The sequence below is a fragment of the Apis cerana genome, linkage group LG3 (assembly GCF_029169275.1).
Source record: "Apis cerana isolate GH-2021 linkage group LG3, AcerK_1.0, whole genome shotgun sequence".
Classification (NCBI taxonomy): domain Eukaryota; kingdom Metazoa; phylum Arthropoda; class Insecta; order Hymenoptera; family Apidae; genus Apis; species Apis cerana.
The window spans coordinates 7,896,975-7,920,196 of NC_083854.1; the positions used below are offsets into that span (position 1 = coordinate 7,896,975).

Consider the following 23,222-nt stretch of genomic DNA (forward strand, 5'->3'; position numbering starts at 1 on the left):
GTTCGGCATTTTGAGCTGTGTTATACGATATTTTAAAGTCGAGGAATGGTCGAACGATTATTAAACGAGGTGATTGGGATATATTGTTTGCGTTTGAAAGTTTTAGTAGATAATAACTTAGTAGATGGGATGTCTTCAAGTAGGTGAAAAATTGTTGAACAAGGTGATTGGGATATTAATTGCGTCGAAGTTTTGCTGCTCGAGTTAAAGTAGTTTTAAAGTAGTAACTTCGAACGAATCTTGTCGAAAGATAGACGAAACATTATTGAGAAAATTGGAAAGAAGATTTATCGCACTTTTGAAGAAATAAAGGATAAACAAATACGATGGATATTAACTTTCGACTTAACTACACCTTGATTTTTCTAACGAGAAAAAGAAAATTACCAACAAAGGAAAAACGTAAAATCGTAAAAGAGATTATCGAAAAATTTACGATTCGATTTTTAATTCGTTTCGCGAACAGATTCGAAAGATCGAATGCATTAGGGAATACATTAAACGAGGTCTCAAAGGCTGGAAACCCGAGTCTCTCAAAATCGTATAAGGCACTCGTATATAACATCGTTAATTACAATCTCAGCGCGCGTATGTCTCATTAATCGCGCGACATCGAGTTAGCATGACACGTAAGTAAATTATTGCAGCCTACATAGCCTGTCTCCCTTACAAATCTCCATCTCCATTCTCCGAGAAACCCGGTAAATGGAATCGATAAAAAGGAAAGGAATTTGCCGAACAAAAATAAAACGCGAATCGCGATATCGACCCTGATGAAAGAGCGAAGGATAATCACGAGTTTTATGCCCCTACTTTCAGTCCCTCTTTATGAACGAATAAATTATTCTACTTTACTAAACCTTGTTACCACATTTCAGAATAGCTTTCTCAACCTTTCAGAAAAATTCACCCTTCTTTCTTCTTCTTTTTTTTTTTTACATCGTAAAACCGAGCAGTAAAACTTTTTCATAACTTCGAAACGAATAGGTTATTTTCTCTTCGAATACCTTTCGCGTTTTGCCAATTTTTGCTCCCAAATTTTGATTCGCAGTTCATATTACGTCTTGGAATTCGATACTCACGTGATAAAAATTCGAAGGCTTTCTTAATTAACCACGAGAGGTGTATACGGGTTATACGATGCAATACGTGCACTCCACGGACGACATATTCCACGCGACGTAATTTGTGAACACGCCACGAGACGAGATACTCCGCGACACGATACCGTACCGTCACGGTCGAGATAATTTGCGAGACTGAATGTAAATTCATCGAAGTAAATAAGAACAGTATTAATAGGACGTTCCTTTTATAAACAAAGGCTTATCTCGTTCTCGGCGTCGATATATAAATACGTACGACATTACGTCGCAGAATATTTTGTTGTCATTTCGAGATATATCGTGTCACGCGTCGTATCGTGCTTCGTTCGACGATTGTGAAAATTATAAAATTCGATTATAAAATTTGCGATTATAAAATTCGAACCAAATTTAAAAAAAACACAATTATTTTTTATTCGAACGAAATTATAGAATATTCGATTTTATATTTTCTCTCGATATTTTTTCGATATTTTTTTTTTTTTTTTTTCGTGCATCAAGAAGCAAACCCATCAATTTGACAAAACGTCGTTCAACCTAAAATCGGACAATTGGTTTCAAGAGCATCCAATACATCGTTCGATATCGAGAAAATTGATAAGATCGCCATCTGTTTTTTCGAGCGAAAGAGACGAGGCCAAGATGCTGCAGACAGTTGGACGTTGGTTGGAAGAGGCTTATCAGAATCGAATTGGTTTCCAACGGAGGAAGTATCATCGTTTAAAATCGTTACGAGAAGAGAAACAAAAGGTCAGTTATTTTGTCCATTATTTTTATATTATCAATTATCTCCACGGATGGAATAAAAAAAATATCTAGAAATAAATGAATTTTATTCGTGGATAATTTATTTTCAAATTTGTAAATGTAAAATTTACATCCAAGAAACGACATTGTTAATTTAATTTAATGAAACATGATGCACAATAAATTGTACGTTCAAACACGATTGTAGAAGAATGTTTATGCATGAAAAGGCAAGAATATTCACAATTTTCATCTTTGTACTTCTCTTTCGTTTCCAATAAAAAATTTCTGTCTCGTATATTTGTCTATCACGAACACGTTTGACGCTCGGCTCTTTGTGAACAGATGGATTAACAATTTCGACTTCAATCGGGATAGTATCTCAAATTCAAAATGAATTTGTAAATTTATGGAAATTGTCGTTTCCATTTCACGATCTGATTCTTCGAAATATTAATCAAGATTTCAAAAGCTTGAAAATCGTCACAAGTAAATCATTTCGTATGCTTTTCCTTTCGAATTTCTTCTCGTATCCATTTGAAATTAATCAAAATTCGAGGGAACAGTTGGAGATATTAAAAGGAATAAAATATCGATTTTTCGTGTAACAAAGTTATAATAATTTATCATTAAACTCGCGCTACGGGATGGAACGCGGCAGTTTATATCTTTAACGATAATAAATGCAGTTTACATTTCGTAACGATGCGAAAAAGTGGCAGCTATTAAAATTTAATCGAATAAAGATTGATACTCTGTGATAAATGATGGAATTTCAAGTAGTATCTCGGTGATGAGCGATGATAGATCTGTAAAATTCCGCTTCGAGATGAATCGAGCGAACAATATCCGTTTTTATTGTTGCAAATTGGAAGAGTTAATAGGCGCTCGATCAAAGAACTCGGTATATAAGCTTGATAGCTCGAGAGCATTTTGCCAGACAATTTCGTGCGAATAATACTCGTGTAATTATAACGAATTATATCCAGGATGAAACTCATCGATGCATTAATTTCCATGCTCATATATCAATATATGATACGTCGTTAAAATGAACGATGTTTCTGATTTCTTTTTTTCTTTTTTTTTTTTTTTTTTTGAAATTATAAATATGAACGTTCGATTACGTTTCATTGGTGAAAAAGAATTCGAAAATGGATATTTTACTCGTCCATGTGATGTTTTATCAATTCATTCGTGCATAAAAGTATATACCTCTCGATACAGGCTAATTAATAAGTGTAACGTTTTATCGTGTTTAAAATTTCAAATTGAAATTTTAGAGAGCGGGTGAAGGGAAATATGGAATTTTTTTATAATTCGTTTTATCATATATTCTTTCTTTTTTGTCTCTCTTTCGAGTTTTAATTTCGCAAAAATCCGATAATTATCGATATCGTCACATTGGATTTGACCAAAGATTTAAACAATTCTTCGACGAATTTTTCGCGATTTTGGGGGAAAATAAAATCTTTTCCGTTTAGAGAGAGGAGAAACAGTAACCATCGACAAAAGAGATCGACGAGGTCGAATTAATTCGATAATGCGCTGATCGTCGCGCATCACGTCCCAATTGCTCAAACCTCTCAAGTTTTCCGAGTCTTTGGAACTTCTTGGCCGGCCAATTGATCGGCCAAGCGAGTAAGAGAGTTGCTACGACCAGAAATTAGAAGTTCGAGACACGTATAATTGGCGAGAGATCGAAAGTAAAAGGAGAAGTTTGCAAGAGGGAGAAGATGAGGGATAAAAAGAAATAAGGTCGAAACGATTTCTATTAAACTTGTGAAAACGGAGGTGAACTTAACGACCGAAGATTGTATTCTTTGGATTCTTAGAAAAATTTGAAAAATTTTAAACACAGAAATTTATTTATAATCATTGGTAAAACATTCGATAATATAATGCTTTCGATGAATATCTATTCCAATTCCCATGAGAAAGAAGGAAGCGCGCACATCAACGCTATCATCGTCATTACACGGATTATTTACGCGTGACAATTTGTCCAGCACGACGTTGAAAACGAAGATTTCAATCAGCGAGCAAAAGATAAATAATATGTAACAGTGAGCAACAAACAAACCTTCTGTTTTTTGTTATCGATTTATATCGAGAACATCGAGTAATTACAGTTTGTTTTTGCGTAATATGTCTCCTTTCGTGGAGTTTGCGTTATTAATAATAATATTTTAATGAAAAAATAACGAACGGAAAGAGGAGAAAACACAAACACGCACAAAGAAAAAAAGAAATCTAGGCAAATAAAATTAATTAAAACGGAGAATCGGTTACTCGTGGATAACAATATCTGGATGAAAGAGCGAAAGAAAGAAAGAAAAAACGAGAAAGAAACATAGACAAATAAAATTGGTGTAGAGTCGATTGTTGATACGTGTTTGATAGTTTTCCAAGGCGAGGGAAGGATGAGGGAGAGGCACATGAGAAAATCGTCGGATCTATCTCGGTTTTAATTACAATGGATTCACTTTGCAATCAAGCGTTTATTTATTAATTAACACCGTTGTTATTTCGATGGAATACAGCAAAAGGATCGATCGTGATTTCCCGCCGCGGTGAAAATTATTGAAAATTATGCGCGGCCGTGGTAACAAATTGAAATACGAAAACGATTAAGGCGTGGATGAGGAGTAAAAAATCCGAAATGGATGATGATTCGAAATACGAGCTCGCAGCAGATTTCATGAGTAAAAAAATATAGGGGCATATAGCGAATATCTTTTGGAAAGTAAAAAATTGACGATATAATTTATAAATATTCGAATATTTTATAGTATTTTTGAATTTTATTAGAGCGCATGACAAGCAAATTAAATTACAAGTTAATGAAATTAGAAATCAAAATTTATGTGAATTTATCGATTTAATTTATGTAAAATAAGAAGCAAATGATCAAATAATAATATAACTCGTATAATTTTATTTAAACTCGTAATTTATTTTTGTACTCGTGTGTAATTAAAAATAACATAAATTCCAATTCTTCGTACGTAGATACAAAACGCACGAATATTATAAATGAAGAGGACATGGAAAAATGTTGGAATAATAGGAAGAATTTGTAGGAAAATAGTAAATGTGAAAATAGATAGTTTTGTCGCTCGAATTAAGCGGCCAGTCCCGATCCATTTCGAAGATATCGATAAAACCGGAAATTGATATCGAGTTAACCAGAGTGATGAAGTTGTATTCGGAAAGCGTTTCGTCGCTTGGAAGACCGTTTTATCGTGTTTGCGTCCCTGTTGTTCGGAATTGTTGAATCTGAGTTGTTCACGAAAGGGGAGGATGGTAGAAATGGGACATGATCGATGGGTGGATAGTAGTAGTAAAATAGGTAAATCGTATTTGGAATTCCGATATCGTAGATTCTAAATCTCCAGAAATCGAATTTTAATTCAATTCGAGCTCTAGAGTCTGGAGAGGTTTAATCCGAATTTCCAATGCTTTGAGAATCCTGAGAGAAATTGAATTTTAAGTCCTTGAAAATCTAATACGTTTTAAGTTACTAGATCAGGCGTACTGTATTTTAAAGACTTCCGAAACGGAGCTTTGGACCGACCATTTCCGGATGAAATGGTTATCAGTATTGGTAAGTTCTTATACTTTTTTATTTTAAATTTTTTATTTTATATTTCTGGTTCTCCTAATCCCGAGATTTTCTTCATTTTCTTATTTCAAATTTAGAATCTACTTTAAAAATAAATGTCAATAACAAGTACGTTTCACATTCAACTTCACGAATATTCCTATCATAAGGAAAATAAGAAAAATCTTGCAAATTTTCGAACAACTTGAAATCTAAATTCTGAAATTCCTTTCACATCTTTTCCTTCGTTTATCCGTCGTTTAAATTTAAAATTTATTTTAAAAATTACAAGGGTATATCAAGAACAATTAAATTCCAATTAAATTCGTTTTTCAACCGATTTTTCATCCCGAAAGAAACGAAAAACTTTTCAATCAAAACATATCATATTCCATACTCGACGAAATAACAAAATCTAAAGAGAATCGAGGCGAAAATACATCGATGTAACAAAGCAAAGCGTTAAACATAAGTAAACAACAATGAAACACGTTTCCAAACAGCAACCAACGGAATCAATTTCCATCGGTCTACGAATTTTTCTCGATTCTCGATTCTCGATTCTGTTTGTTCTTGACTTGTTTTCGATTCGTCCATCGATCATCGGCCAATTAACCTTGTGCCGGACCACCGATTAATTGGAACATGCACGTAAATGCGCATCCAGTTGCGACTCGCCCTCGCCCTCCCGAAAATCGCTAATTAGCTGGTAAACTGCCGGGTCAATCACGATATCTTGAACGTCAAACGCCGTGGATTAACGAAATTCGTCGAGGTTTGGGGCACAGGAGGCATTGTTCCATGGGGCTCGTTATCGCTCGACGACAGCCCAACGACAATGATAATGCTCGCCAATATGTTCGTTTCTGCGATTGGCGCACGAAGAAAATGATTTTGGTTTCTTTTTTCTTTTTTTCTATGCGTATCGAGAGAAAATTCGGAATCATGGAAATTGTCGTGTTTTGGTGAGATTCGTCGTGATTAAGATTTTGAATGAAAGAATCCAGTGATTGGAATTTTGGTTATTAATTGCGAGTTTGTTTGTTTAAGATTTGATGTTAGGTTTCTTTGGAATTTGTAGTTGATGAAGAGATTTCGTCCATTTTTTTATTGCCGATTGATCGAGGTTTGAATGGAAGGATAAAAATGTTTTTGTGATGGAGCTTCGATTTGAATATTAATTATAAGTGTTCGTTAAAGGCAAGAGTTATTATTAGATTAGTGGATTTACTTGGAGTTTGAATTTGATAGAAAATAGAATATGAAGCAATGATATACGAATTTAATGGAAATTTAATGGAAAAATGTAGCTTATTAAATTACAAATTGAAAAGGAATATATTTAATTAAATATATAAAGATATATGAATAATGAAAATATTATATATCATATAATATATGAGAGATTTTTTTATATGAAAAAAATTCGATAATGTTAAAAAGTATATTTGATTTCATTTCTTTAAAAATATATAATTTCACAAATTTCAAATTTATTATATATTTTAGAGAGTTTATTTGGATTTATTTGGATGAATTATATCTATCTATCTTGACGTTAATAGCTTTCTCTTCGTGCTTCGAGTCGAAGATTGCAATGGTGTAAACCGTTCTCGATTATAATTATAGTATACGAAACGTTTCGTGAGGCTATTCCTATCTAGAATTAGTATCCTTCGTTTCATCGCTGTTCTGGTTGGAGGAAAGAGGATGAAGACGAAGCCTTGTCAGGATTAAATGCATCCTTTAATTTGTTATTTCGTGGGCTTCCTCCAACGGTTAATGAGAAAAATATTTAATCTTCCCGTTGAAATTGAAAGAACGAAAAAAACTGTTCGAATTAATAAATCTCAGCTTCACATTTAATTCTATTGTTACATAACTTTTTGATAAAATTTATATTCGTAAAAATGTACATACACAAACAAAGTTAAAGAATCTGACTCCAACCACGATTAAACCATTAAAAATATAACAAAAAGAATTGAAGGATTTAAAAAAAAAAGAATCCTAATCTACTGTTAAATTGATCATCAAAATTCCGATAAAACCTCTTCAAAAACTATTGCAAAAATCTATCTTTCTTTTTCCAAGACAAGATATTAAAAATACCAAAAATAAATATTCCTATAAATAATAAAGCCAAAAATACCAAAATAAATCATCCACCAACTCGAATACTTTTTCAAATACACACATTCTTTTGTCTCGCATTAAAAACTTCGAAGGAAACTCAAGAATGCCGGACAATCGAATCATAGCCACATTGACGGTCGTCAGTATCGTTTCCTTCGGCGGCCATCCAACGATTCCTCGACGATCGGTGACGTCGACAAAAAAAAAGGACGAACGAACGAGAGTCCAATGTTCTTGCCGCGTCCCACACTCGAATCGAAACAACCAATTTCCGGGGACGTCGTCGGCCGCGACGCCGACCTAATGGCCCGTCTGACTCCTCGTTACGTTCAAATCTCGCCGGACGCGGTTGGAATGGAACGGAAACTGCGAACAAGAGAACTGTTGCGCGAAACGATACGGTTTTTGCCCTCGCCGGATGGATTTCGTGCAGGCGAAATTTATCTCGAAAGCTTTCGAGGATTGATAATATCTGTGGCGATAAAATCGCGATGCTGTACAGGCATTAAGATTGTTGTAATTTATTGGAAACAGATATCGTTAAAATATATATATATACATTTTGAAATGCCAAGAATGATATATATAAAAATGAGAATTTATCTTGGATTTTCAATTTTGTGCGATGAATCGAGATTGTTTTTTCATCGACGAAATTAAAATATTTTATATGTATTGTACTCTCTTAATTAATTAATTCAGTTTACACAGGATTTTTTAAAGCTTTTGTCGTTATCGTAAAAAATTTGTAAAGAGTTCTTACTACAATATCAATATACTGATATTAATAAGGTCTAATTAAAAGTTGAATTCTCTCCCTCTCCAATATAATCATCAATAGAATCCGGTAAAATCTCCAGTCCAATCGTTACATCGAAATAACGAACCTCCCTTGAAATTTTAACAAGACTATCGTCGCTTCTCTTATAACAAATTCCCTAAAACAAAAACAAACAAACAAACATCCGATCCTTCCAACAAAATCACCCGTTGACCCTTTCCTCCACTTTGGTACACTAATCAAAATCAATCTGAAAACATTCAAGTTTCGCCTATATATCGAGACATGGTGTGACGGAAACCCGGCAGTATTTGCCTTCGTCGCAGTGCAGTGTCTGTGGAGCGCGCGACACAGGGCCATCAGCTTCCTGAGGTGCGTCCTCTCGAGTCCGGGCGGCGGCAATCAAGTGAATCGAGGGGCATTAAGGGAGGACAGGAAGGGAGGGGAGGCTCGTTCACAACGCCACGATCTGCATCTTGTTTGCGGATGAGCGGATCGAACGTTTCGTAAACACGCGGGAATTCGCGAGGCTACACCCTCCGCTCGTAATCCGCTACGCTCGTACACGCTACAATCGAACACCTATCTCGTTGATCACACTTTTATCCACGTGTTTAATATAATCCCCTTTCGCACGATCGAGCGTCTCTCCCGATGTAATAAAAGATTAGCCGGAAACGCGCCTCTTAATGGAGAATGAGTAGAAATTTTACGGAGAAATAGGGAAAGGGATGGAAAATATAATTGGTCTCAGATGTGGATTAATGTGGATTAAGTCGAAGAAAAAAAATAGATGTAATGGAATAATCTGTGTTTTGACTTGGATTTCGTGTTCGAACGTGTACATAAAGGAAAATTGTGATAAATTCCTAATCTTGCTTCTTTAAGAATATATTTAGTTATATTTGGAACCAAGACTTTTAATAAAATAATGGATCAATTTTTTCTTGACATTTGTTTCTTAAGAAATCGGAAATTATCTAAATTTCAATGTTCTAAGAGAATAATCGAAGGAACAACAACTTTATCTTCGAAAGGAATTCCTTAGAATATTCCTCGAGTAGATTAAAATTTCTAATTTTCTCCTGTTTGGGGATTTCGAATTATGAAAAAGAAAAGAAAAGAGAAAATTCCGTGTAACAAAATCTGGAGCGTGCCATTAAATTGGAAAGAATTAATCGAGCCGATTACATCCGGCTATAATTTGCACGCGTAAATACTCGATGATTGTCGATCCGATGTTAATCGATACGTAGATTTGGAGCAGAATCGTTTGCAATACGGCAATCAACTCATTTCGACGGCTTTTGGTACTTAGCCGAGCTTCCGATTGATCGTGTATTTGATCAGCTGCAGATCAATGGGGAAATAGAGATTTGTGTCCGTGGATACATTTACGCGTTTTTGCCCCAAAAATCGGTTTCGGTATTTAACCCGGAAATTGGAATTATTTAATGTAGTATCGGACCAAAGACCAAACAGGTTTGCATATTTGTGAAAGGAAATAAAATCGTAATTTTAATATTGTTTCCTTTGAATATTTCAATTTGGTTTGACGAGTTTCAATTAAAATTGAAAATAAAATTGTAAACTCGGGGATAGAGAGTTGTTTTACATTGAGCAAATTAATTTAAAGATATAGTTCAAATATTTAATATTGAATTAATTGATTCAGTTAATATTTAATTAAGAATTCGATGTAATGCTTTTTCTACATTTTTAATTTTTTATAATATTACGAGAAAATATGTATATCCGAATAAAATAAATTGAATTGTTACGAAAATAAATTAAAAAATTAAATAAAATAAATTAAACTCACTTTACGAAAAATTATGCGTAACATGCTTTCACAAAGACTAATTAAACGAAAAGCATCGATCTATAGAATATTAATAATAACATAATATTATTGAAATGTTATATTTATGCATATTTTAACTAACATGTTTCAACATAATCTAATTCTAATACATATATATGCTATATAATTTCTTCATAATCTAATTTATTATATGAAATATTTACATCGCTTATTGTATAACATTCTAACATAATAAATTATCTGTTTAATTAAATCTTCTAGATTTTAAATGATCATTCGAAGATAACTACAAAGCTCTGATAGATTTCAAATGTTAAATTAAATAGCACAATCATGAATCGTCTTAAACTCATCTCGTCTCGTCTAAGATAAATTTAACTACCAAAAAATAGAAAGTTATTTAATACGAAATTCCACAAACTCGAAATCCTTAAACGGTTTATTTTTCCCGGACAAAGAAACTTCCATCGAAGTTACTTTCCTATAAAGCCGAGTATCATTTAAAACGGGTTTATCTTAATTTCAAACCAAGTTCGAGAGAGCTCCCAAAGCTCCTCGTTTTCACGAACGGAGTAATGGGCTCTTTCAGCCACTGATGCCGTTACACTCTGTCTCCGGTTGGGTTCCGCGTTTTTTTCCTCTCCCTTCTCTCTTTTTTCCTTTTCTTTTTTTTTTGCAGGGCTCTCGTACGAGTGCAAGCTTTTAAAGAAGACCTATGCGGCGATTTCAGAGGCGCTGTTCTGGTTCACCTAAATCTTTGCTCTATCGACTGGAAACCCCTTCCCTTCTAGGGGACGCGTTACGATCACGAGAACGAGAGGAAGAATTCCTCCACGGATCAACGATTCGCGACGCATAATTGAATCGAGTTCACCCATCGATTGACCAACTTAACACCGTTATACTTTTTTTCCCTTGATTTGTGTTCGAACGTGACCGGTCATGTTTGAAAAAAAAAAAAAAAGAGAGCAAAAATCATGTCTGATAATGTAATCGCGTTATCCGAAGTTAAAATGCGTGTTGAATAGATCGAAGGATTTAGAAGCATCGTGCAGCTTCGAAATTAAAACGTTAAAAGATATATTTGAAATTGAAAATCGAGATTATCGGGGCTATTTTTCTAAAAAGATTCAGATTTTATTAATGCAAAGTAGATACAGGATGGACCTAATCCAAGTTAGCGATTTTTCAAGAGTGCTCAACATTTGAGGTTAGTTAGATCTTCTAGGTTATGCGGCAGTATACCGTGTTACATCGTAAAAAGACGGACAGAATATTCGTATCGGAATAGTAAAAAAAATTTCGTCTAGCAAACCCTGGAGAAATACACGGAAAGTGGATACTAGACCTATATGCTTGTTTTTCGAGTGTTCTACTTTATGGCTATAGCTTTGCAAGAATTTCGAACGTATTGATGCAATCGAGTACTTGTAATTTTGAAATTCATTTTAAATAAATCGATTTTAAATAAATCTGTAACATGGCGATATTTGTGTCTAAGAATATTGAAATATTAAAATTGTAATATGGAAAAGAAATGAAACAAGAAATAGTATTAACGAAATTTTAACATTAATCTTAATAGCAATATAAATAGCATAACAATAATACTAAAGCAATAATAAAAATTGAAAAATGAAAACAAATTTTGATTCTAAAATTCTATTATTTATTAATTTTTATTATGAATTTAATTATTCGGTTTAATATATCTGTTATTTTATGTTAAATAAATTTTTACGTTGAAAACTAATATTTATTTATAATTTAAATATTGATTATTAAAAAATTTATTTGAAAAAATTTATTAAAAATATTTTTTGGAATTTATAAATTATTTATAGAATATTTGTTGGAAAATTAAAAAGCGACAAATAAATTTCAATGAAATTCAACTATCAAATTAAAATAGATTATAAAATAAAAATTTGTATGCCCACCAACAATTACGAATAAATATTATATTTTTTTTCGAGTCTTGCAAAATTTAAAAATTAAAAGTTAAAAAATTAAATTAAGATTTACCTGAAATTCAATTTCCAACATGGCGATGTAGTAGCAATCCAGAAAGTCACGAAATTCACGACTTGTTTTTACGATATAATTTAATTTAAACTTCATAACTAACACCATAATCTATCACACTTTTGTGCCACTATCAATAATTACACACAAATTGTCAATTTTCTCTATTTTATTACGAAAAATAGTTAAAAATTTGTATAAATATCGACAATGAATCGAAGACGATACGAACAACATAACTGCGCAGTATAAACTAATTTATGATTTAACTAGTCTAGTCAATAGTCAGTTTTATATTTTTATTTAAATTATAATAACTTTTATATTTGACATTTTTTGTAAAATTTTTTATAAAATAATTAAATTAAATATTAATACTATTTTTAAATCAATAGATTCAAATTTATTTATATATGATTTTAATCTTAAATAAAATGATTAATTATTTTATTGTATAGAGCAGTATTTCATCAGTATTCGCCTACCATGGCTCCCGACCTGCCACTGGAATTTTTAAACGTAGTAATTTTGATTTTATGATATCCGTTAAATATTTTAACGTATTTTACATTGAAGTATAGTTTTATGAAATAAAAACACAAAGATAATTAACAAACAGAATAAGCAAATTAAGAAATTAACTCCAAGATAAAAATAATTCTTTTTGTGGTTAGTTTTTAGATATTACGTCATAATTAATAATTCTCGAACATTCCATTTTGTTGCATCAAGTTGCAATTTTTTTCTCATTAATTCACAATTCAATGTACTTTATTTAAAATTTAATTATTTTTTTCTTGAAAAATCTTTTTTCAAAAAAATTAAATTAGCCATGATTTTAAAAATATTAATTATTTAAAAAAATTGACATATAAAATGTGATTTCAATTTATGAAATTTTTTTGTAAGTGCTAGTTATCCCATTCATCTGCGTTCTACGGATTTCAATAATAATAGTTAAGTGAAATCGTGATAATTAGACAAGAATCATTGAATTACAACATGAACTCGAAATTAATACTTCAGAATAATAATATGCTGCAATAACTGTAAGATTTCGACAATCAAGGTAAGAATCAAAAGAATATGATTTTCCTAGCGTTATTGCGTAATATTCTTTTAATCGAAACAATATCTATCACAGTTGAATTATCTTTTTTGCAATTTCACTTTTCGCATATTTTTAATATTCAAAAATAAGAAAGACAAGCATTTCTTACATTTATCTCAAATGTTTCAGTTTTGAGTCTGTAAAACGATTAATTTTTTTCTTATGTTTGTGAGGTTAATAAATATACTCTTTTATGCATCTATTGTATCACATCTATTGTAATTTATGATGATAACATTTTCTCGATTATCTTTAACTTAACCTAATTTTGCAATATTTTCGTAATTTTATTTTAACATTCTCATTTAGATTTTTGATATTTTAGATTTGAGATCACTATTAACTTGTCACTCTTTTTAACAAACGGTTTCGATATTTACACGTAGATTATTCCACTGAAGACTATGATTTGTAGAGAATATCGACTTCAATCAGAATCGCGTAACACCCTGATATTATCCTGTCCCAATGTTGCCTGTTGAATAAAGCAAGATGCATAAAGCAGCAGCCGGGTAATGTGTATGCCGTATGCTACATCTGTGATTTATACCTGCGTACACAAGCATTCGCATTTCCGAAGGCATAACCGAGAGAAATGGCATCTGTTACCATTTATCCGTTATGCCAGATTTTGCTTCTAAAATTTTCACCGATTTTCGTTTTTTTTTTTTTTTTTTAGTCTTCCTGAAATATCAGTCACTTTTTGTCGTAATTAATTATTATGAAACACGAATCGGAAATATCGATACGAATATCGTTTACATGATTGCAAATAAATTACGATAATTTTTGGTGACTATTTTTTTTCTTTTTTTGTCGTTAAGAGTTACGCTTCTAAGATATATTCGGACATATAAAATAAATCGCATGCGATTTGTAGAATCGTATTTCATATAGAAAAATATAATATTTTTTCATCTATAATTATATTAATATAATTTCATTTTATATATATATATATATAAAATGAAATTTAAATGAATTTTATTGATTAATGGATTAATTTCTTATTTGAGCATATAGTAGCCAATCGAATTAATCGCATCGATTGTTTTTGCGATAAATTTTTGGCGGATCGAAAACATATAATCGAAAACCGTCGAATTCAATAGTCAATATTTTATTTTGATTATAGATGTTTTTCTGTTCGCGATATGTGTATAATGAACGACAAAGCGATTTGTATATAAAGCATTTTCATAAATTTTTTAAGGAGGCAAAAATAGTTGGTGCATAGTGTCGTAACCATACGATTCATAGACCAATTCACATAGATGCATTGTGCAATGCGAATACACACATAACGTACCATTGACGCTATTAATGGCACTGATTATTGATTAGTTATCGATATTAACAATAACCTCAATATAAATAAAGTAAAAGTGTTACACGAATTTTTCTTAGTAATTATATTTCTATTGAAAGCTATTCATTTTAAAATAATCAATATGCGTATCGGTTTACATAATTTGATAGAATTTTTTGTTAATTGCTCTTTAATACGATTACAAAAATAACATTTATCGATAATCTATATTATCGATATATGTATGAATATCGGTAACAATATCGTTAATAGGCGTCACTATCGAAGTTTGTTCGAGAATCTCTCGAACGAGGCAACCGTAACCAGCCTGTTCGAGGTTTCTGACTATCCGTGGCTTTAGATTTCTATTACAATTTGTAACTTGAAACTTCTGTAATAATACTCCCAATGGAATATTAACCTTTCGCGACTCCTATCAGTGATTAATAACGTGGCACGACAACGAGATTGCATTGCTCGACTGTGACACATTAAAACGCCATGATTGACAATATAATCGATTATAAACAAACCAGAGTGAAGTGAACGTCGTATCATTTTTTCCGAATATACTTCGATACAGAAAAATATTAACGCATCTTGATGGATTTTATTTTTCTTTTTTTTTTTTTTTTTTAAATATTTTATTATGATCGTGAATTTACTTCATTACTTTTCTCGCAATTTTTATTAAATATTTTTGTACTTAAATTTAGGTTATGTGACTCAGTTGAAATTTTTTCATTTGCTTTTTATAATGTTTCTACTCGCTAGATCGTTATAAATGCTTGAATTTTATTAATTTCATCATGCTTTATGATGTTGAATTCCAAAAGAAAATATTACCATGTCGTCAGTTGCACGTGACACATCGAATTAAGTCGAGAAATTTCTCAAGAGTTACTGGATTACATTTAACTAAAATCCTCCGAATATCCAATATCTCTGTGTCCTGCTTGTCAGTTCTTTTTTAAAAGGGTTCTCTTTAAAACTTTTTGAAACTCGTTATTCATTTGACTTCATCATGAACAAATTTCAATCTCTATGTCCAGAGGTAATTTTAATAAATCCATTCAAGTAGCCCATAAAGAGAACTAAAGAAAGGAATGTTCGAAGAAATTATTTTACTATTGAAAAGAATTATTTCATATATTAACAAATATTCATCTGCGAAACTACAGAAAGAGCTCTTTTGATACATAATTCAATCTGCACATTCTTCCAGTTGTTATATTTTTCCATAATATATATATAATATTAAGCCACACAATAGTGATTTAATATTAATACGATTAGTGGTTATCTTTTAGTTAAATATTATGAGATACGTTATAAGAACCCATGTGTCAAACAAACCTAGAGGCTTTTCTAACATTTTTTTGCAATTAGTTCCTATAACTGACACTTGAGGCGCTTTTTCTTTTCTAGGAATGTCGACACGCCACTTTTTCGTTTGGGGAATTTAGTTGTTATGTTGATCGATAGTTGGTTCCACTGACATATGTGTAAGAAGCGTAGACCATGATCATTTTTCAAGAATTTTCCAGAATTGAAGGAAAATAATTTAATCGGTAGCTCTTTCTTTTTTTTTTTTTATTAAGAACTTGTTATAAAACTTTATCTTCCAATTATAATTGTAAAAGAGAAGTCTAAAAAAATTATATTGCCTTTTATAATTAATTTAATTGATATTCTAAATTTAAAAATTTATGTACTTTTATAAAATAAATCATTTTATGAATATTACATATTAAAAAATATTAATGATCAGAAATGAAGGATTAATACAAATTCCAATTAAGTTTAGAAATCCATAATCGTTTTAACCATAATCTAATATATGAATATTTTCAAAGATATTAGCTTGTTAATTATTTATATGTTATTAATAATTGAAACTACACTATATAGTCATATTTTAATTTTAAATAAAAAATAATTCTACATAAAAATATTTAAATATTTAAAATTATTGGCAATCATATCGCGAAAATAACTTCATAAAAATTTACTTTTTATATCCTATATGGACATGACAAACCACCATTACTGAAAGAACGATATAAAATGTATCTAAAATTTTTTTTAAAAATATATGATTAACAAGAAAAAAACAATTGTCAATAAATATGATAATCCTGCATTGGATTATTTTCACAAAATTGCATACAGAATTTCCTTTCTCAAATAATTGTATTGTATTTTTTTGAATTTCAAAAACAAGTCCTTTTTTTTGTGTTTAAAAATTTATAATCATCCAGAATCATAATATGATTCTGTTTTATTAACAATAGAGATTTTGCTTGTCGATTCTTTATTTGTTCGGTGTCATATTTAAAACGATTGTCGAAATTTGTTTCATTTGATTTGGACAAAAGCGTTTTGCATTGAATTCGCAGCATGCTTTATGGGGATTGCCAACCAGAGATCCCACGGATAAAAACTTGTTGATAAATTTATTGGAACGCGTTTCCGATTGTTATCAAATATAACAAAATTCATATCGTTACATGGAAATCAAACGTATCTTAAGTTAGATAAAATTATCATTATTATTACGAATTTATGAACTACAAATTTAATTTTCTCTGTATAACGAATAAAAATTGAATATTATAATAATAACTTGATTATTTCTTTGATAAATTTTATTAAACCAAATTATATATAATATAATTAATAATAGATTCAAGAAAAAATTAATTTCTTATATTTAGCGTTCTTTTTTTAAAAAATCTATAAAATTAATATTTTTTCTTTATAGTATTTTATAATTGAATATCAAGAATTAATATTATAGATTAATTTAAATAATTCCTTTTCAAATTTTTTTCTTTTATAAGCTAAAGCAATGCAATAATAATGTTAATTATCATCATTAAAAGTCATTATCGTAGAGGAAGAATAAAAATATATAAGATTCCTTATAGCAAAAAGATTAATAATGTTTATCAAAGAAGTATTTAAAAAAAGTAATTGTTCTAATTTTTTGTAATAACTAAAAGGATAGTATTGTAGTAATAGAATAGCGTGATTCATTAACGTATTTAATTGCTCTTTGAACAATTAAGGCTACTTTGTTTCAGTTAATTAAGCGGCATCATGTTAACATTATCAGCGTCCTAATTCAATTAAATATACATCGCTTCTACTAATTAGCCAGCGCGTGTATAATTAACTCGAGGAGCAGTATATAAATTTTATTGATTTCCTTTTTAGTTAATTTGGTCAAGAGATTTTCTTCCCTTTAAATTAAATCGTGTAAACGTATATTTATATTTTTATCCTTCCAGAACAATCCACGTTTTCAAAAATTCAAACTTCTATATAATATTATTAAATATTTAAACGTTCAATATCTGTAAATAAAATGTATTCACCGATAGAAAGAGGAATAAGCATACGAAGGAGAACAATAGAATTTAACCGCGTGTAATTACTCAACGGAATGCCAACTGTGGAACATTTTGGTAGAAAGTTATTGCAAAACGGCTGATATACTTATACGATTAATTCGCACGCACATGAATTACAGAAGCAACATTATTAAGACCGCGATAATTAGTCCGGTGCAATTAAATAACATAATTAGATTTAAAACTCGCAGGTTTCCGTTCCCGCGCATTTCGAATCTTTCAAAAAATATTAATATTTAGCGATTTAAATTTAGTGTTCCATTTATATAAAATTAAAATGGGGATAAATTTTTGCAATGCACCATTTATTGAACTAGATAAGTTACCATTTTAAGGAAAATTTTGTTTAATTTTGAAAATCATAATATTTGTAAAATGTTTAAATCATTGGTGCAGAAAACATTCATATCTTTGATATGATATTTTTAATTAGAATAACAATATTTCCATTTCCACACAAATATAATATAGAAATAAAATTTTGCTTTAGTGAATTAATTAATTTATTAGAATGAATAATTAACTATATATATAAAACAGTAATTTATGTATGACATTATTTTAGAGATCATTGGTATATAAATACGATGCTTATACACAACATGAGATAATATTTCAAATTAATCTATCTGCAATCGTTTATCTTCTATAATAGAATATCATTTTATTATTATTAGTTATTAAATCTTGTATTATTGAATTTTATAAAAATCATTTGATATTTATAGAGAAGTACATTTACATTTCATTAAGATTTATTATTGTAATTTTCTTCATAAAAAAAAAAAAAGAAAGAATTAATCCTTTATAAAGAATTAACGATTCTTTCGAAAAATTTCATTTATTTTCCATAGTCCACTATATTCTCTCGAAAATTATCTTTGATATGTCCTGAATTATCGAACTATTAATTAACCACTTTGATATCACTTTAATTTATCCTACTTTATCACTCTCTATAGAGATAGCTATTCATTAACTCAAATCGCTATATCTTTGCTCAAAATTCTCACAATCCTATCGAAGACCGGATGCGTTTATCGATCGATATAATACCGGATTATTTATCGATTTTATAATCGATCGCTTCTATATCTATTCATAGAACATCTGATTATTAGCAATTATTGAAATTTGAAATTACAAAAAAATATTTGATCCTGAAACGGATTTTTAGAATTTATTTTGAAACGTAAACAGATAAATATGCAAATATTTATCCTCTTTCTTTACGCTTTTAATAATCTTAATTATATCACTAACTGTTACTTACTTTAATTTTTTTAATTATCTCTATAAAGATATAAATTATATTTAAAATCAATCTTTGGATAATTATTGTTCGTTGTACAAGTACAATTTTATTATTAAAAACGTTACTACAACATGACAAAAATAATATTGTCCGCGGATCATTTATCGATTTAACGCCTTATATTATAAGACATGTCGACATGTAATGCTGTTGAAATTTAAATGTATAATCATGCAATTTTCCAAAAGATCTGTATGTATAATCGTGAAATTTTCCAAGGGATCTGCATTCGATGGAAATCAAGGCGAAAGATTTATTTCCTTTTTTTGCTTAACCCGGAAAACGACATCCGGAACAGAAGGCAATATATAACGTCTCTTTTTTACGAGGCCACATTTTCCACGTAGAATAGTTATCTTGAAAATGATCCTTTGTCTTGTCTCGAAAGATCGCGTTAAATTTGATAGTTTGTCTTTATACGTGACAAAAGAATCATGTTGAAGGGAGGTTTTCTCACTGGGGAGAAAAAAAAGAAATGACTGATTTTACCTTTTCGTATTACGATATATAATATATTCATTAAAAAATAAAATTATTCTTCTATATACTAAAAATTATAATTTAATTAGATAATTATTATTCCTTTAAATATAGATAACTTTTTATCGAAAAAAGAAAAAGATACATGGAAATATTGTTTATATTTCTAAAAATTATATACTCGTGTATAAATTTCATTATTTTAAGATTCCTCAATACATCCATTTTTCTTTCCTTTCACACGATAGTTTAAATGACAATATGATAAATGATTATCAAATTAAAAAAAAAAGAAAAGGGAACGAATTATAAAGTTAACTGTTAAGCTTTTGAAACGAGCTTTAAAATGTTGTAGCGATCAGATTCTAAAGTGGATGGATATAAAAGGTGGACAATTCCTGTTTTTCTTTCTTCCAACGTATACGCGGCTATCTTGGAATGAAGCATTTTCCAACGGCAAAGATAAAACATAACTGCTTCATACCGTGTACAGAACAGGGGTACGAGTTAGTTTTTCAGTCTGACGAGTCGGTATTTTGTGACCACAACGTTTCTCACGGAATAATATTGCCTTTTCGAACGAGGATGCGCATTCCATTTGCTTCAAATTTATATCTAAATAATGGAAATGAAATATTCTGCTATTTTATTTTCGTACCGTATATGAAACAAGATTAAAGATTCAATCATTGAGCCTTCAAGTTGTTCAAAAATCTATTATTTGAATAAATTGGTTGGTTTTATTACAGTCGAGAGAAAAATATTTATTATCGTATATATTTATGTTTTGTTTTATGTAAATATTTCGAAATAATGATTAGAATAATATTTTGATTGTGATGTAAATACATTTGAGAATAATAAAACTCTTGTTTAAACTCTTGTCGAAAGCAATTAATGAATCTAATAATTAAATCTACTATCCATTTTTCATTTGATTAAATATTTAATAATATTACTCCGTACAAAACATTCATATTATGAAAGCGAAACGTAAAATTGATTTTCCTTTCATTCCAAAGATTTCTTTTATCAGTTTGCATTCCGTATCCATTGGACAACAATATTTCCAACTATTCCATTTCCTTAGTTTCCTTCAATCTTTCAGTGTCCATCATTCACTCTTTAATCCAAGCTTTCAGAATCATAACATGTAAAACCAATATTCGCTTTTAGTAACGAATCCAAAGTCCAATATACCACCGCGTCATCCTTTACACGAAAAGAAGAATATTTTTTTTTCTTTTCCAAAATTTTTTTCCCCTTCATATGGCTTTTCCAGAACGAGCGAGGCCCAATGCGGTATATCTCGGCTACAAGAGTCGTGCCACGACTCCCTCGGAACCAATAGCAAATGTTAAACGTTAAGGATGGGTTACTACCCTCGATTCGAGCCGAATCGTGATCAAATACATCCCCGAGCAAAGGTGGCCGTTCAAAGGAACGATTTCGTTCCAGTAACCTCCGTGGAATTTCTGTGGTTAACGAGCCCGGAACCCGATGACATGACTATTTCCCCCGACGGAAGTCGCGTTAATTAATCGGTGTAATTGAATATTGTTCGCCGCACTTCGTTAACGCGTTCATAGAATATTAGAGACCCGTCGTTCATGGCTAATTGTCCAATTGAATGGATTCATTTCTCGTTTTTCGTCTTTCATCTTTTTTGCTTTTTTTTTTTTCCTTTTATTTTTTTGTGTGAAAGATATTTCTATTGCATTTTTATTCGAATTTAAATTTAGAAATTTGTAAAATATGAAAATTGAATATGTATCTTTTCATATCGATATTTTTCAATAACATTCAGATAATTGTATTCGTAAGTAATGATCTTGTTTCGATCATAACTTTCAATTTCTTTTTATTACTCTCTATGAAAAATATTCGAAACGAACAATCTCAAATAGTTGAAATAAAATCTAAATATCATTCTCCAAATAACTAAATCTAAAACGAGAACTATATAATTCACAAGCTAATCGTCAAACTCAATTAGCACCAACCAGATATTCCCGATCGATATTAATCAACGATTCCATCAATATCTAAAGAATATAATCCTTCGTATCCATATAATCCTCGTTAGATTTATTCACCACTTCGGCTAATTATCCACGATTTTCCAAAACCTACGATATTTCAACCGGTTCACCGCGAGAAATCATCCGGTTTTTTTCATACCGGATGACGAGGGTGGCAAGAAATACACGTCGACTTGAATCGCTGTCGTTGACGTGAATTTATTCCCCCGCGTGAATGTTGGCCCAATGTCATGGTGGGCCCCGTTCTTTTCCAGAATCGCGTTTCGCTGGTTAAAACCGCGTCGTTTTCATCGAATGGAAATTAAAGCCGTTACATATTCATGCTCTGCTCCTCTCTGCTTCCTCGCGTAAATACGCACCCTCTTTTTCTTTCTTTCCTTCTTTCTTTTTTTTTTTTTTTCATCAGCATACTTTGTACGTGATTCTTTTTTTTTCCTCTTTCTCCATTCTTTTTTTTCTTTTTTTTTTTTTTTGTCAGACTTGGCTTTTAGCGAATTTCTTTCTCGAGGATGGGATAGGTGGGGATAGAAGTGTTTTTTCGTATCTTGATTCTAATTGATTCCTAAAATACGCTTGAAAGCACTACGGGCAAGTTTTAAAATGGAGATTCGGTTAGTTGGATGAAATTGAAGTTTTGCTGCTAGATTGTCGCGCGATAAGTTCTTTTTTTTTTTTTTTTTAATAGGAGTTTTTATAAACTTGTTTCATAATGGTAATTTTTTCAAGCGTGGATACTTTTAAACGATGTATTTTATGACACCTATAAACTTGTTAGTTTATTTTTCTTACGTGCCAGTTTTGAGTAAATTTATATTAAAAAATCAATTTTTAAAGTTTGTATTTAAGAGAGGTGTTGAAAAATTGAATTGAAAGATTGGAAAAAAAATATTTCCAACCAAACAAAGGATCCAACTTTTCCTGTTTAATAAAATTTTAATACATTTTACATATATATATATATATAATCGAACGATCATCGTTAAACTTTTTTCATAAAAGGTAAAGAGTATTCTTTTTAATAACTAAGGAATATTTATCGACGATTCGAAAAACATGGTTATCATTTCACGGAATTTATGCCAGAGAGCCAGAATATATTAGTTGGAAGTCTGGACGATTGTTTTTAGAATCGGATTCGTACGACAAAGATACATTGTACGCAAAGGAATTTACAGCTTTTAGAATCGTTTTGGCGCGTTGCCCAAAACTCTATCCACGGCTACGTTTTTGATCTCGTAAGAACTCGATCTTCCCGACCATTAAGTGAGTGTTGTCCAGACGCGTTTAAATCATGTTTTGTTTGACGATGTTCCACCTCTGTCAAC

The 23,222-nt window shown here is 30.6% G+C and overlaps 1 protein-coding gene and 1 long non-coding RNA gene across 18 annotated transcripts in view; one reads left to right on the forward strand and one right to left on the reverse strand.

Annotated features, from left to right (window-relative positions):
* The window catches only part of LOC107998151 (monocarboxylate transporter 10), a 124,193-nt gene that overhangs the window by 76,704 nt on the left and 24,267 nt on the right, over window positions 1-23,222 (reverse strand). For 9 of the 17 annotated variants that reach the window (XR_009829156.1, XR_009829164.1, XR_009829157.1 and 6 more), the window contains exon 1: window positions 1,083-1,256. The exons of 7 other annotated variants lie outside the window; for them this stretch is intronic. The gene's annotated coding sequence lies outside the window, so the exon portion shown is untranslated. Of the gene's footprint in view, window positions 1-1,082; window positions 1,257-12,224; window positions 12,485-23,222 lie in introns of those variants that run through there. One more of the 17 variants, XR_009829154.1, reaches the window with a different exon arrangement.
* Window positions 1,320-23,222, forward strand: part of LOC133665803 (uncharacterized) — a 69,681-nt gene continuing 47,778 nt past the window's right edge. The window contains exon 1 of the long non-coding RNA XR_009829165.1: window positions 1,320-1,856. This is a non-coding gene — a long non-coding RNA (uncharacterized LOC133665803). The remainder of the gene's footprint in view (window positions 1,857-23,222) is intronic.